Here is a 12,500-nt window from a genome sequence, read left to right as displayed (position 1 = left end):
GTAAGAACGTTATTTCGCCAATATATACCAACAATAAACCATATTCCAATAGCTGAACCAAAAATATAATTCCCGATCCAAACGTTCTGCATCGCCCAACGCGACCACCTTCCCTATATATGTCAGGAGAGCACAGGGTTCCCCTCCAGACAACACTTACGCTCTATCCCCGACTCTCGGTCGATCGATAGGCCAGGTCAGCGGTGTCTGTTTCGGCCGAAGCTCGGACTTTGGTCAAAATGTTCCGATACAAAATTTGAACCAAGATAGATACAGATATGATTCCTTCTTAAATATACGTTGATTATCGAACAGAATATGGTAAATATTTTGCGATGACCGAGGATTTCATGAATTTTTTTTTTTTTCGAAAAAATTTTCTGTTATCGGAATTTCCTCAAATTTCATTTGGTTGCCTACTAATGCATATTAAAAACGATAATCAACAATCAGAATCATTATTTATCATTTATTTCAATTTTTATAATGAAAAACGTTCACGTCCTTTCGCGCCTCTCGATCGTCGTTTACGTGATGCATCGGTCAGCCCTAGTTTACGTGGTGCATCGGTAAGATCGAGTTCACGTTCTGCATCGGTAAGATCCAGTTCACGTGGTGCATCGGTAAGATCGAGATTACGTGGTGCATCGGTAAGATCGAGTTTACGTGGTGCATCGGTAAGATCCAATTCACGTTCTGCATCGGTAAGATCCAGTTCACGTGGTGCATCGGTGAGATCGAGTTTACGTTCTGCATCGGTGTGATCTAGTTTACGTTGTGCATCGGTAAGATCGAGATTACGTGAAGCATCGGTATGATCGAGTTTACGTTCTGCATCGGTCTGGACTTAGAGATATATTTTCGACGTGAAAATGTTCCGATACAACTTTTGAACCAGGATAGTTAGAGAGATGATTTTTTCTGGGATGTACGTTGATTGGGGAATGGATTGTGGAAAATAACTTGCCATGACCGAGGTGTTCTCGAATTTTTTTTTTTTTTCGAAAAATATTTTCTGATTTTGGATTTTACTCAAATTTGATTTCGTTGCCTTCTAATGTGTTCTAAAAGAGTAAATCAGTAATCAGAATCGAAAAATATTTTTCGGATTTTTTTTTTTTTGAAAAAAAATTTTCTGATTTTGGAATTTCCTCAAATTTGATTTGGTTGCCTTCTAATGTGTTTTTAAAGCGTAAATCAGTAATCAGAATCAATATTCATTGTCGACTTTAATTTTTATAAGGAAAAATGTTCACGTCCTTAAACGCCTCCCCATCATTAGCCCGAGTCCAAGTCGATGTCAGTCCCGAGCGGACGGTGTCAGATACTACCTATCGCCCCGGTCTGGACTTGGCGAGGTATTTCGACGTGAAATGTTCCGATACAACTTTTGAACCAGGATAGTTAGAGAGATGATTTCTTCTATGTTGTACGTTGATTGTGGAATGGATTGTGGGAAATAACTTGCCATGACCCAGGTGTTCTTGAATTTTTTTTTTTTTCGAAAAAAATTTTCTGATCTTGAAATTTCCTCAAATCTGATTGCGTTGCCTTCTAATGTGTTCTAAAAGAGTAAATCAGTAATCAGAATCAATATTCATTGTCGACTTTAATTTTTATAAGGAAAAATGTTCACGTCCTTAAACGCCTCTCCATCGTTACCCCGACTCCAAGACGATGTTAGACCGGAGCGGACGGTGTCAGATGCGACCGATCTCCCCGGTCTGGACTTAGCGAGATATTCCGACGTGAAATGTTCCGATACAAAAATTTAACTGTGATAGTTAGAGAGATGGTTCCTTTTGTGATGTACGTTGATTGTGTAATAGAATATGGAAATAAACTTGAGATGACCGAGGTCTTCTGGGATTTTTTTTTTTTTTCGAAAAATATTTTTCGATTTCGGAAATCCCTCAAATTTCATTGAGATATGTCCTAATGTGTTCTTAAAGCTTAAATCAACAATCAGAATTAATATCCAAAAGTTATTTCATTTTTTATGAGGAAAAACGTTCACGTCCTTTCCGCTCCCAAAAAGTGAGATATCATAGAAAATATCGCAATATATGTTGTTTACGGCCATACCACGCTGAAATTGCCAGTTCTCGTCAGACCCTTGCGCCGAAAGGTTGTCGTCTCCAGACCTCTCAGAATTACCTGTATAATTGTGAAAGTGTTTCAAGTGTTCGTCTCATGCCCTCGGGCGATTCGCCACATTCCGTAGACGAAACAGGGCGTAAAACCCCTCCGGCGTTGGCCGCATTCCGAAGTGAAGCCGCTCTGTCTAGACTTTACGGCGACTAGCCGCATTCCAAACCCAAGTGTTAGTGAAATCTACCTGAAATTTACCTGTTTTGGGTCGATTTGGACAAAACTGACCGTATTTGAAGTGAAAGTGACTAAAGTTTCTAATTTAAATTCCTCCGAGCGAGGAATTTAAATCGAAAATGACGCTCGATAAGATGGAAATCGAGAACAACGATACAAGTTCCGGCGAGGAAAGCTCCACCTCCACCGCACCAACCAAAAAATCGAGGACTACCGATATCAGCAATCCCAAATTCACGCACCCAACCACCAAAAAAACATTAAAAAGAAAGACGGTCCAGCACGTTGAAATCAAAAATAGATTCAACTACCTCCCTGAAACTACGAAGGACGAAGTTGAACCTAAATCTGCCAAAAAACCGCCCCCAATTGTCGTACTGGGGGTATTTACAAATCACGCCAGAAAAGTGAGGGAAATAAAATCCGAAGTAGACGGAAACTTCTACTTAAAATATGGGGTAAATGACACCACCATATACAGTGAAACCTTGAAGGACCAAGAAAAAATCATGAAATTCTTGGACAAAAATGGTATACAGTACCACACTTATACCCCCAAACACCTAAAGACCCACGCTTTTACGTTGAGGGGCCTAGAGCAAGACATCGAGCTGGAGGAAATTAAGGACGATTTAATAGGCCAGAATGTTCCTGTAATACAAATCCATAAGATGAGGGCGACGCAATCCCCGGCCTACATGGTGGTGACCGACAATACAGTCACCTTAAAACAGCTACAACAACACATAAAAGTTGTAAGCTACACTAAAATTAGGTGGAATCGGTACACCACCAAAAAAGAAATCATTCAGTGCCACAGATGCCAGTTGTGGGGCCATGCCACCGCCAACTGCCATAGGGCGGAAAAATGCCTCAAATGCGCCGAGTCGCATTTGACGATGAACTGCCCCAAACCAATAACAACCTTGGCTAAGTGCATTAATTGCCATGGAAGTCACCCGGCAAACAGCATTGACTGTCCAATCTACAAATCTATAATCGAAAAGAAGAACTCCAGGAGTTCCAGAGCCGCAGTCGCCCCCAAACCGAGATACAGGCCAGCCCCAATTCCAGAAAGCAACCCCTGGGAACAGAGGAAAGCCGCCTATGAGGCGACAATCAAAGCAAATAAGGTGAGTGACAATACCAGCAAAAGCGCACCCACCATCCTGCCAAATATCCCATCTACGCCATCCCCGGAATTCCAATCAACAGGAAATCCATTTGAGGAAATTCAAAATGAATTTAAAAAACTCAATTCTTATATCAACCTAAATAAATTCCTTGAAAGTATAAAGCTTTTAAATAAAAAATTAGAGAGTGCCGCTTCTCAACAGGAACGGTCGAAAATATTCTTTGAATATGTAATTACCTCAAATGGATTCTAAGTCCTTGAAAATAGTTACGTGGAACGCCAACGGTGTGTCTCAAAAACACACCGAAATTGAGAACTTTCTAAATTTCAACAAAATAGACGTACTTACAATTAACGAGACTAGACTGAAAGACATAAACAAATTCTTCATTAACGGTTACAGAACCTTTAGAGCGGACCGAAACGACAATTCTGGTTTTGGTGGAGTCGCCATTCTTGTGAAGAACAGTCTTAGTAGCGCATCCACCATCTCGCCTTTACCCAAAGTAAAGTGCACAATAGAGAATATTAGTGTAATTTTTAATGAAAACTTCGTTATTACGGCGGTGTACAACAGCCCTAGTAACAAATTCACCAATAATTGTTTAAGGAACCTGTTTACAATTAAAAAAACCGCCAACGTTATCGTTCTAGGCGACTTGAACGCTAAGCACGAAGAGTGGAACTGCAATTGCAGAAATACTAACGGGAATCGCCTTTTCAGTTTCCTTGAATCCAACAATTATATAACCTTGAACGTCCCTAGTGGACATACACATTTCCCGGGCAATGGCAAAGCACCAAGTACAATAGATTTGGTGCTTACCAAAAACGTCCGCATAAACAGTATCCCAGAAACTAGTTGTCAACTGGGATCTGACCACAACCCAGTTATTTTCAAAGTCAACATTGATATCGAAAGAAACCCAGCCAAGTTGGTGTACGACTACTCAGTCACCAACTGGGATATCTTTCGTAAAAAATTGGATAGCAAAATCGCTATCAACAACAAAATTGAAACCGCCTCAGAAATCGAAAGGGAAATCGAGACGTTTACGAAGGCCCTCAAATATGCTCGCGATAAAACAACCCCTAAAAAACAACAAAATTTAGCGTACAAAAAACTCCCCCCTCATATAATCGATCTTATCAAATCGAGAAATAGAACTAGGAAACTTTGGCAAAAACATAGAAATTCAATAGACAAAGAAATTCTCAACATTTATACTCGCGAAATCCGGAAAGAAATTAAAAACCTCCAGAATGAAAGATGGGAACAAAAACTCACTAAAATAAATAACGACAGAACCTTCCTTTGGAAAACAGTCCAAAGTAATATCAAAAAATACTCCGAGGTTCCCATCTTAATCCAAAATTCCGCGGAATTCTCTACCGATAAAGAAAAAGCGAACATATTAGCGGAAACCTTCGAAACCGCTCATCATATTTCTCAAGCCGATGACCATGAACAGGCGGACATACGTAAAACAGTAGAAAATTTCCTTAACTCCAACAGGTTCGTTAAACCAGAACAAAAGTTCTTAACGAACCCAACGGAAATTTTCGAATTAATTAAAAAACTCCCGATGAAGAAAGCTCCGGGAAACGACGAAATAGATAATAGGCTGATCAGAAATCTTTCTAAAAAATCAATAGTTCAATTGAACTATATTATTAACGCAATTTTTAAATTCCAGTACTGGCCTAAGTGCTGGAAAACGGCGATAGTTACGCCCATCCCCAAATCCGGAAAGATCACGACCTCTCCGAGTAATTATCGCCCGATCAGCCTATTATCTAACCTTAGTAAATTGACTGAGAAAATACTGTTGACTAAAATCAATTCAGTAATTAAAAATAACCAGATTAAAGACGACCATCAGTTTGGATTCAAGGCAAAACACAGCTCGACACAGCAAACATGCAGAATAGTCGTAGATATTATTAACAATTTTAATATCAAAAATCATACGGTCCTGCTCCTTCTAGATATCGAAAAAGCTTTCGATAAAGTCTGGATAGAGGGCCTGACCTACAAAATGATAAAATTAGAGTTCCCCAAGTTCATTACGAAACTGGTGAACTCCTACTTATCAGATAGGAAATTCACTGTCCGAGTAGGAAAGGAAATTTCCGACCCCATCGACATTACTGCGGGCATTGTACAGGGCTCTGTCCTCGGACCTAGATTATTTAATATCTATGTCCAAGATATCCCAATGCACAAAAATACAAACCTAGCACTCTTCGCAGATGATACAGCAATATATGCTCATTCAAACTGCGCTGAAGACGCTAACAACGAGCTTAAAACCCATCTCAAAATTCTTCATAAATATTTTGACAGATGGAAAATCAAACTGAACGAAGCGAAAACCGAACAAATCGTGTTTAGCAGAAGGAAAAATAATAAAATTATCCAAAATAAATTAAAAATAGGTGACATCGAAGTTCAACCCAAAAACAGTATCAAATACCTAGGAGTTGAACTAGATGAAAGACTTAACTTTCACCGACACATCAAAAATCAAGTCGCCAAAGGTTATGCAACAAAAAAGAAGCTATATCCTCTATTGTGCAAAAAAAGTCATTTAAATTCAGATAACAAAATTCTTTTATACACCTCATATATAAGATCGATCATCACTTACGCCGCGCCGGCCTTCTGCCACCTGAGACCCTACCCTTTGAGATCGATACAAAGTTTACAGAACAAAGCACTAAGACTGGCTCTAAACAAGCCGTACTTTACAAGAATCTCAGACCTACACGAACAAGCAAACATACCGACAATACGAGAATACATAAACAAAATCTCCAATGACTTCTACCAATTCCAGTGCAACTCAAACAGACTGACAAAAAATATAACGAAATCGCGAATCCACGCAACAAACTCCCGACTTCCCCATTCCCTCCCTTACCAACACCTTCCTACATTCCTAAAACCCCAAGCCAATCCCCATAGAAACGCCATCCGCTAAAGCTGGTATTGTCACTCAACGACATTTTGAAAATGGTGTCTTATCGACGAGATTCGATGAACGCTAGAACCGCCATTGCAAAAGGTGTGTCCATCGCCCCGTAATCGTAATGACCAATCGGCCCCCGGGTTTCGACCCAATAGCGGCACGAGCGGACTTACGAAGAAAGGGACTGGCCACATCCAGCAAATGGCGACCTAACCGATTCGTATCTCGCCGATTAGCATAACGGAACTCAACTTCCAATTGTAAATAACTGTAAATATGTGTAAATATATGTATATATCCCCCTACCTCCCCACTTCCTACCCCAAATTATTTCAATCAGGTTTTTATTTTTAATTTTCCTGAATAATTCCTAATGAGAACATATAAATAAATAAACGATATTAAACAAAAATCCCCCTTATCCCCAATTATTTTAAGATATTCAATCATTTTTATTATCATAATTAAATGTATATACTTGTACTAAGTAGAAGCTTTATAGCCCCCCCAATGTATTATAAATAAGTTCATATACCAACTTATAATGTATTTCTTAACACCAAATATACATGTTTGAATTGAATTGAATTGAATTGAACACTGAAGCCAAGCAGCGTCGGGCGCGGTTAGTACTTGGATGGGTGACCGCTTGGGAACACCGCGTGCTGTAAGCTTTTTTTTTACGTTCTGCATCGGTCTGCCGAGATAACGTGGTGCATCGGTATGATCGAGTTTACGTTCTGCATCGGTAAGATCGAGATTACGTGATGCATCGGTAAGATTGAGATTACGTGGTGCATCGGTAAGATCGAGATTACGTGGTGCATCGGTAAGATCGAGTTTACGTGGTGCATCGGTAAGATCCAATTCACGTTCTGCATCGGTAAGATCCAGTTCACGTGGTGCATCGGTAAGATTGAGATTACGTGGTGCATCGGTAAGATCGAGTTTACGTGGTGCATCGGTAAGATCCAATTCACGTTCTGCATCGGTAAGATCCAGTTCACGTGGTGCATCGGTAAGATTGAGATTACGTGGTGCATCGGTAAGATCGAGTTTACGTGGTGCATCGGTAAGATCCAATTCACGTTCTGCATCGGTAAGATCCAGTTCACGTGGTGCATCGGTAAGATTGAGATTACGTGGTGCATCGGTAAGATCGAGTTTACGTGGTGCATCGGTAAGATCCAATTCACGTTCTGCATCGGTAAGATCCAGTTCACGTGGTGCATCGGTAAGATGGAGATTACGTGGTGCATCGGTAAGATCGAGATTACGTGGTGCATCGGTAAGATCTACTTTACGTTCTGCATCGGTCTGCCCTTGTTTACGTGGTGCATCGGTAAGATCGAGATTACGTGAAGCATCGGTATGATCGAGTTTACGTTCTGCATCGGTCTGCCCGATATTACGTGGTGCATCGGTTCAGCCCTAGTTTACGTTGTGCATCGGTCTGGACTTAGAGATATATTTTCGACGTGAAAATGTTCCGATACAACTTTTGAACCAGGATAGTTAGAGAGATGATTTTTTCTGTGATGTACGTCGATTGGGGAATGGATTGTGGAAAATAACTTGCCATGACCGAGGTGTCCTCGAATTTTTTTTTTTTTCGAAAAAAATTTTCTGATTGTGGAATTTTCTCAAATTTGATTTGGTTGCCTCCTAATGTGTTCTAAAAGAGTAAATCAGTAATAGGAATCGAAAAATATTTTTCGGATTTTTTTTTTTTTCGGAAAAAATTTTCTGATCGTGGAATTTCCTCAAATTCGATTTGGTTGCCTTCTAATGTGTTTTTAAAGCGTAAATCAGTAATCAGAATCAATATTCATTGTCGACTTTAATTTTTATAAGGAAAAATGTTCACGTCCTTAAACGCCTCCCCATCATCAGCCCGAGTCCAAGTCGATGTCAGTCCCGAGCGGACGGTGTCAGATACTACCTATCGCCGAGGTCTGGACTTGGCGAGATATTACGACGTGAAATGTTCCGATACAACTTTTGAACCAGGATAGTTAGAGAGATGATTTCTTCTATGTTGTACGTTGATTGTGGAATGAAATACGGAAAATAACTCGCCATGACCGAGGTGATTACGATTTTTTTTTTTTTTTCGAAAAAAATTTTCTGATCGTGGAATTTTCTCAAATTTGATTTGGTTGCCTCCTTATATGTTCTAATAGCGATAATCAACAATCAGAATCAAAATCCATGATCGGGTTTGATTTTTATAAGGAAAAATGTTCACGTCCTTTTTTTCAACCCCGACTCATTGACGATGTTAGAACCGAGCCGGCGGTGTCAGATACGACCGATCGCCCCGGTCCCGATCGTCATTTACGTTGTGCATCGGTCTGCCCGAGATTACGTGGTGCATCGGTATGATCGAGTTTACGTGGTGCATCGGTAAGATCCAATTCACGTTCTGCATCGGTAAGATCCAGTTCACGTGGTGCATCGGTAAGATTGAGATTACGTGGTGCATCGGTAAGATCGAGTTGACGTGGTGCATCGGTAAGATCCAATTCACGTTCTGCATCGGTAAGATCCAGTTCACGTGGTGCATCGGTAAGATGGAGATTACGTGGTGCATCGGTAAGATCGAGATTACGTGGTGCATCGGTAAGATCTACTTTACGTTCTGCATCGGTCTGCCCGATATTACGTGGTGCATCGGTAAGATCGAGATTACGTGAAGCATCGGTATGATCGAGTTTACGTTCTGCATCGGTCTGCCCGATATTACGTGGTGCATCGGTTCAGCCCTAGTTTACGTTGTGCATCGGTCTGGACTTAGAGATATATTTTCGACGTGAAAATGTTCCGATACAACTTTTGAACCAGGATAGTTAGAGAGATGATTTTTTCTGTGATGTACGTCGATTGGGGAATGGATTGTGGAAAATAACTTGCCATGACCGAGGTGTCCTCGAATTTTTTTTTTTTTCGAAAAAAATTTTCTGATTGTGGAATTTTCTCAAATTTGATTTGGTTGCCTCCTAATGTGTTCTAAAAGAGTAAATCAGTAATAGGAATCGAAAAATATTTTTCGGATTTTTTTTTTTTTCGAAAAAAATTTTCTGATCGTGGAATTTCCTCAAATTCGATTTGGTTGCCTTCTAATGTGTTTTTAAAGCGTAAATCAGTAATCAGAATCAATATTCATTGTCGACTTTAATTTTTATAAGGAAAAATGTTCACGTCCTTAAACGCCTCCCCATCATCAGCCCGAGTCCAAGTCGATGTCAGTCCCGAGCGGACGGTGTCAGATACTACCTATCGCCGAGGTCTGGACTTGGCGAGATATTACGACGTGAAATGTTCCGATACAACTTTTGAACCAGGATAGTTAGAGAGATGATTTCTTCTATGTTGTACGTTGATTGTGGAATGAAATACGGAAAATAACTCGCCATGACCGAGGTGATTACGATTTTTTTTTTTTTTTCGAAAAAAATTTTCTGATCGTGGAATTTTCTCAAATTTGATTTGGTTGCCTCCTTATATGTTCTAATAGCGATAATCAACAATCAGAATCAAAATCCATGATCGGGTTTGATTTTTATAAGGAAAAATGTTCACGTCCTTTTTTTCAACCCCGACTCATTGACGATGTTAGAACCGAGCCGGCGGTGTCAGATACGACCGATCGCCCCGGTCCCGATCGTCATTCACGTTGTGCATCGGTCTGCCCGAGATTACGTGGTGCATCGGTATGATCGAGTTTACGTGGTGCATCGGTAAGATCCAATTCACGTTCTGCATCGGTAAGATCCAGTTCACGTGGTGCATCGGTAAGATGGAGATTACGTGGTGCATCGGTAAGATCGAGATTACGGGGTGCATCGGTAAGATCTACTTTACGTTCTGCATCGGTCTGCCCTTGTTTACGTGGTGCATCGGTAAGATCGAGATTACGTGAAGCATCGGTATGATCGAGTTTACGTTCTGCATCGGTCTGCCCGATATTACGTGGTGCATCGGTTCAGCCCTAGTTTACGTTGTGCATCGGTCTGGACTTAGAGATATATTTTCGACGTGAAAATGTTCCGATACAACTTTTGAACCAGGATAGTTAGAGAGATGATTTTTTCTGTGATGTACGTCGATTGGGGAATGGATTGTGGAAAATAACTTGCCATGACCGAGGTGTCCTCGAATTTTTTTTTTTTTCGAAAAAAATTTTCTGATTGTGGAATTTTCTCAAATTTGATTTGGTTGCCTCCTAATGTGTTCTAAAAGAGTAAATCAGTAATAGGAATCGAAAAATATTTTTCGGATTTTTTTTTTTTTCGAAAAAAATTTTCTGATCGTGGAATTTCCTCAAATTCGATTTGGTTGCCTTCTAATGTGTTTTTAAAGCGTAAATCAGTAATCAGAATCAATATTCATTGTCGACTTTAATTTTTATAAGGAAAAATGTTCACGTCCTTAAACGCCTCCCCATCATCAGCCCGAGTCCAAGTCGATGTCAGTCCCGAGCGGACGGTGTCAGATACTACCTATCGCCGAGGTCTGGACTTGGCGAGATATTACGACGTGAAATGTTCCGATACAACTTTTGAACCAGGATAGTTAGAGAGATGATTTCTTCTATGTTGTACGTTGATTGTGGAATGAAATACGGAAAATAACTCGCCATGACCGAGGTGATTACGATTTTTTTTTTTTTTCGAAAAAAATTTTCTGATCGTGGAATTTTCTCAAATTTGATTTGGTTGCCTCCTTATATGTTCTAATAGCGATAATCAACAATCAGAATCAAAATCCATGATCGGGTTTGATTTTTATAAGGAAAAATGTTCACGTCCTTTTTTTCAACCCCGACTCATTGACGATGTTAGAACCGAGCCGGCGGTGTCAGATACGACCGATCGCCCCGGTCCCGATCGTCATTCACGTTGTGCATCGGTCTGCCCGAGATTACGTGGTGCATCGGTCTGGACTTAGAGATATATTTTCGACGTGAAAATGTTCCGATACAACTTTTGAACCAGGATAGTTAGAGAGATGATTTTTTCTGTGATGTACGTCGATTGGGGAATGGATTGTGGAAAATAACTTGCCATGACCGAGGTGTCCTCGAATTTTTTTTTTTTTTTCGAAAAAAATTTTCTGATCGTGGAATTTTCTCAAATTTGATTTGGTTGCCTCCTAATGTGTTCTAATAGCGATAATCAACAATCAGAATCAAAATCCATGGTCGGGTTTGGTTTTTATAAGGAATAATGTTCACGTCCTTTTTTTCAACCCCGACTCATTGACGATGTTAGAACCGAGCCGGCGGTGTCAGATACGACCGATCGCCCCGGTCCCGATCGTCATTTACGTTGTGCATCGGTCTGCCCGAGATTACGTGGTGCATCGGTCTCGACTTAGAGATATATTTTCGACGTGAAAATGTTCCGATACAACTTTTGAACCAGGATAGTTAGAGAGATGATTTTTTCTGGGATGTACGTTGATTGGGGAATGGATTGTGGGAAATAACTTGCCATGACCGAGGTGTTCTCGAATTTTTTTTTTTTTTTTGAAAAAAATTTTCTGATTGTGGAATTTTCTCAAATTTGATTTGGTTGCCTCCTAATGTGTTCTAATAGCGATAATCAACAATCAGAATCAAAATCCATGGTCGGGTTTGGTTTTTATAAGGAATAATGTTCACGTCCTTTTTCGCCTATGTTCTTTTTCGACGTGAAATGTTCCGATACAACTTTTGAACCAGGATAGTTAGAGAGATGATTTTTTCTGGGATGTATGTTGATTGACGTACGAAACTTGGAAAAAAATAGAAAAGACCGAGGTACTCTAGAAAAAAAAATTTATTGAAAATATTTTTTTGATTTCGGAATTAATTCGAAATTCATTCAGATGTCTTCTATCAATATCGCGAAAGAAAAATCAATAATCAGAATCGATATTCATCTAAGATTATTTCCTTCTGGATTGTGTTAACATTCGGTACGATCTTGTCTACGTGATGCATCGGTTTGTTTCTCGGCTCTTGTGAGCAAGTTGGACACTCGAGACGGCCTCCATCGATCGGATTAGGCGGGCTTTAATGT

This window comes from Harmonia axyridis, chromosome X, assembly GCF_914767665.1.
Source record: "Harmonia axyridis chromosome X, icHarAxyr1.1, whole genome shotgun sequence".
Lineage (NCBI taxonomy): Eukaryota > Metazoa > Arthropoda > Insecta > Coleoptera > Coccinellidae > Harmonia > Harmonia axyridis.
This window is presented reverse-complemented; position numbering follows the sequence as displayed.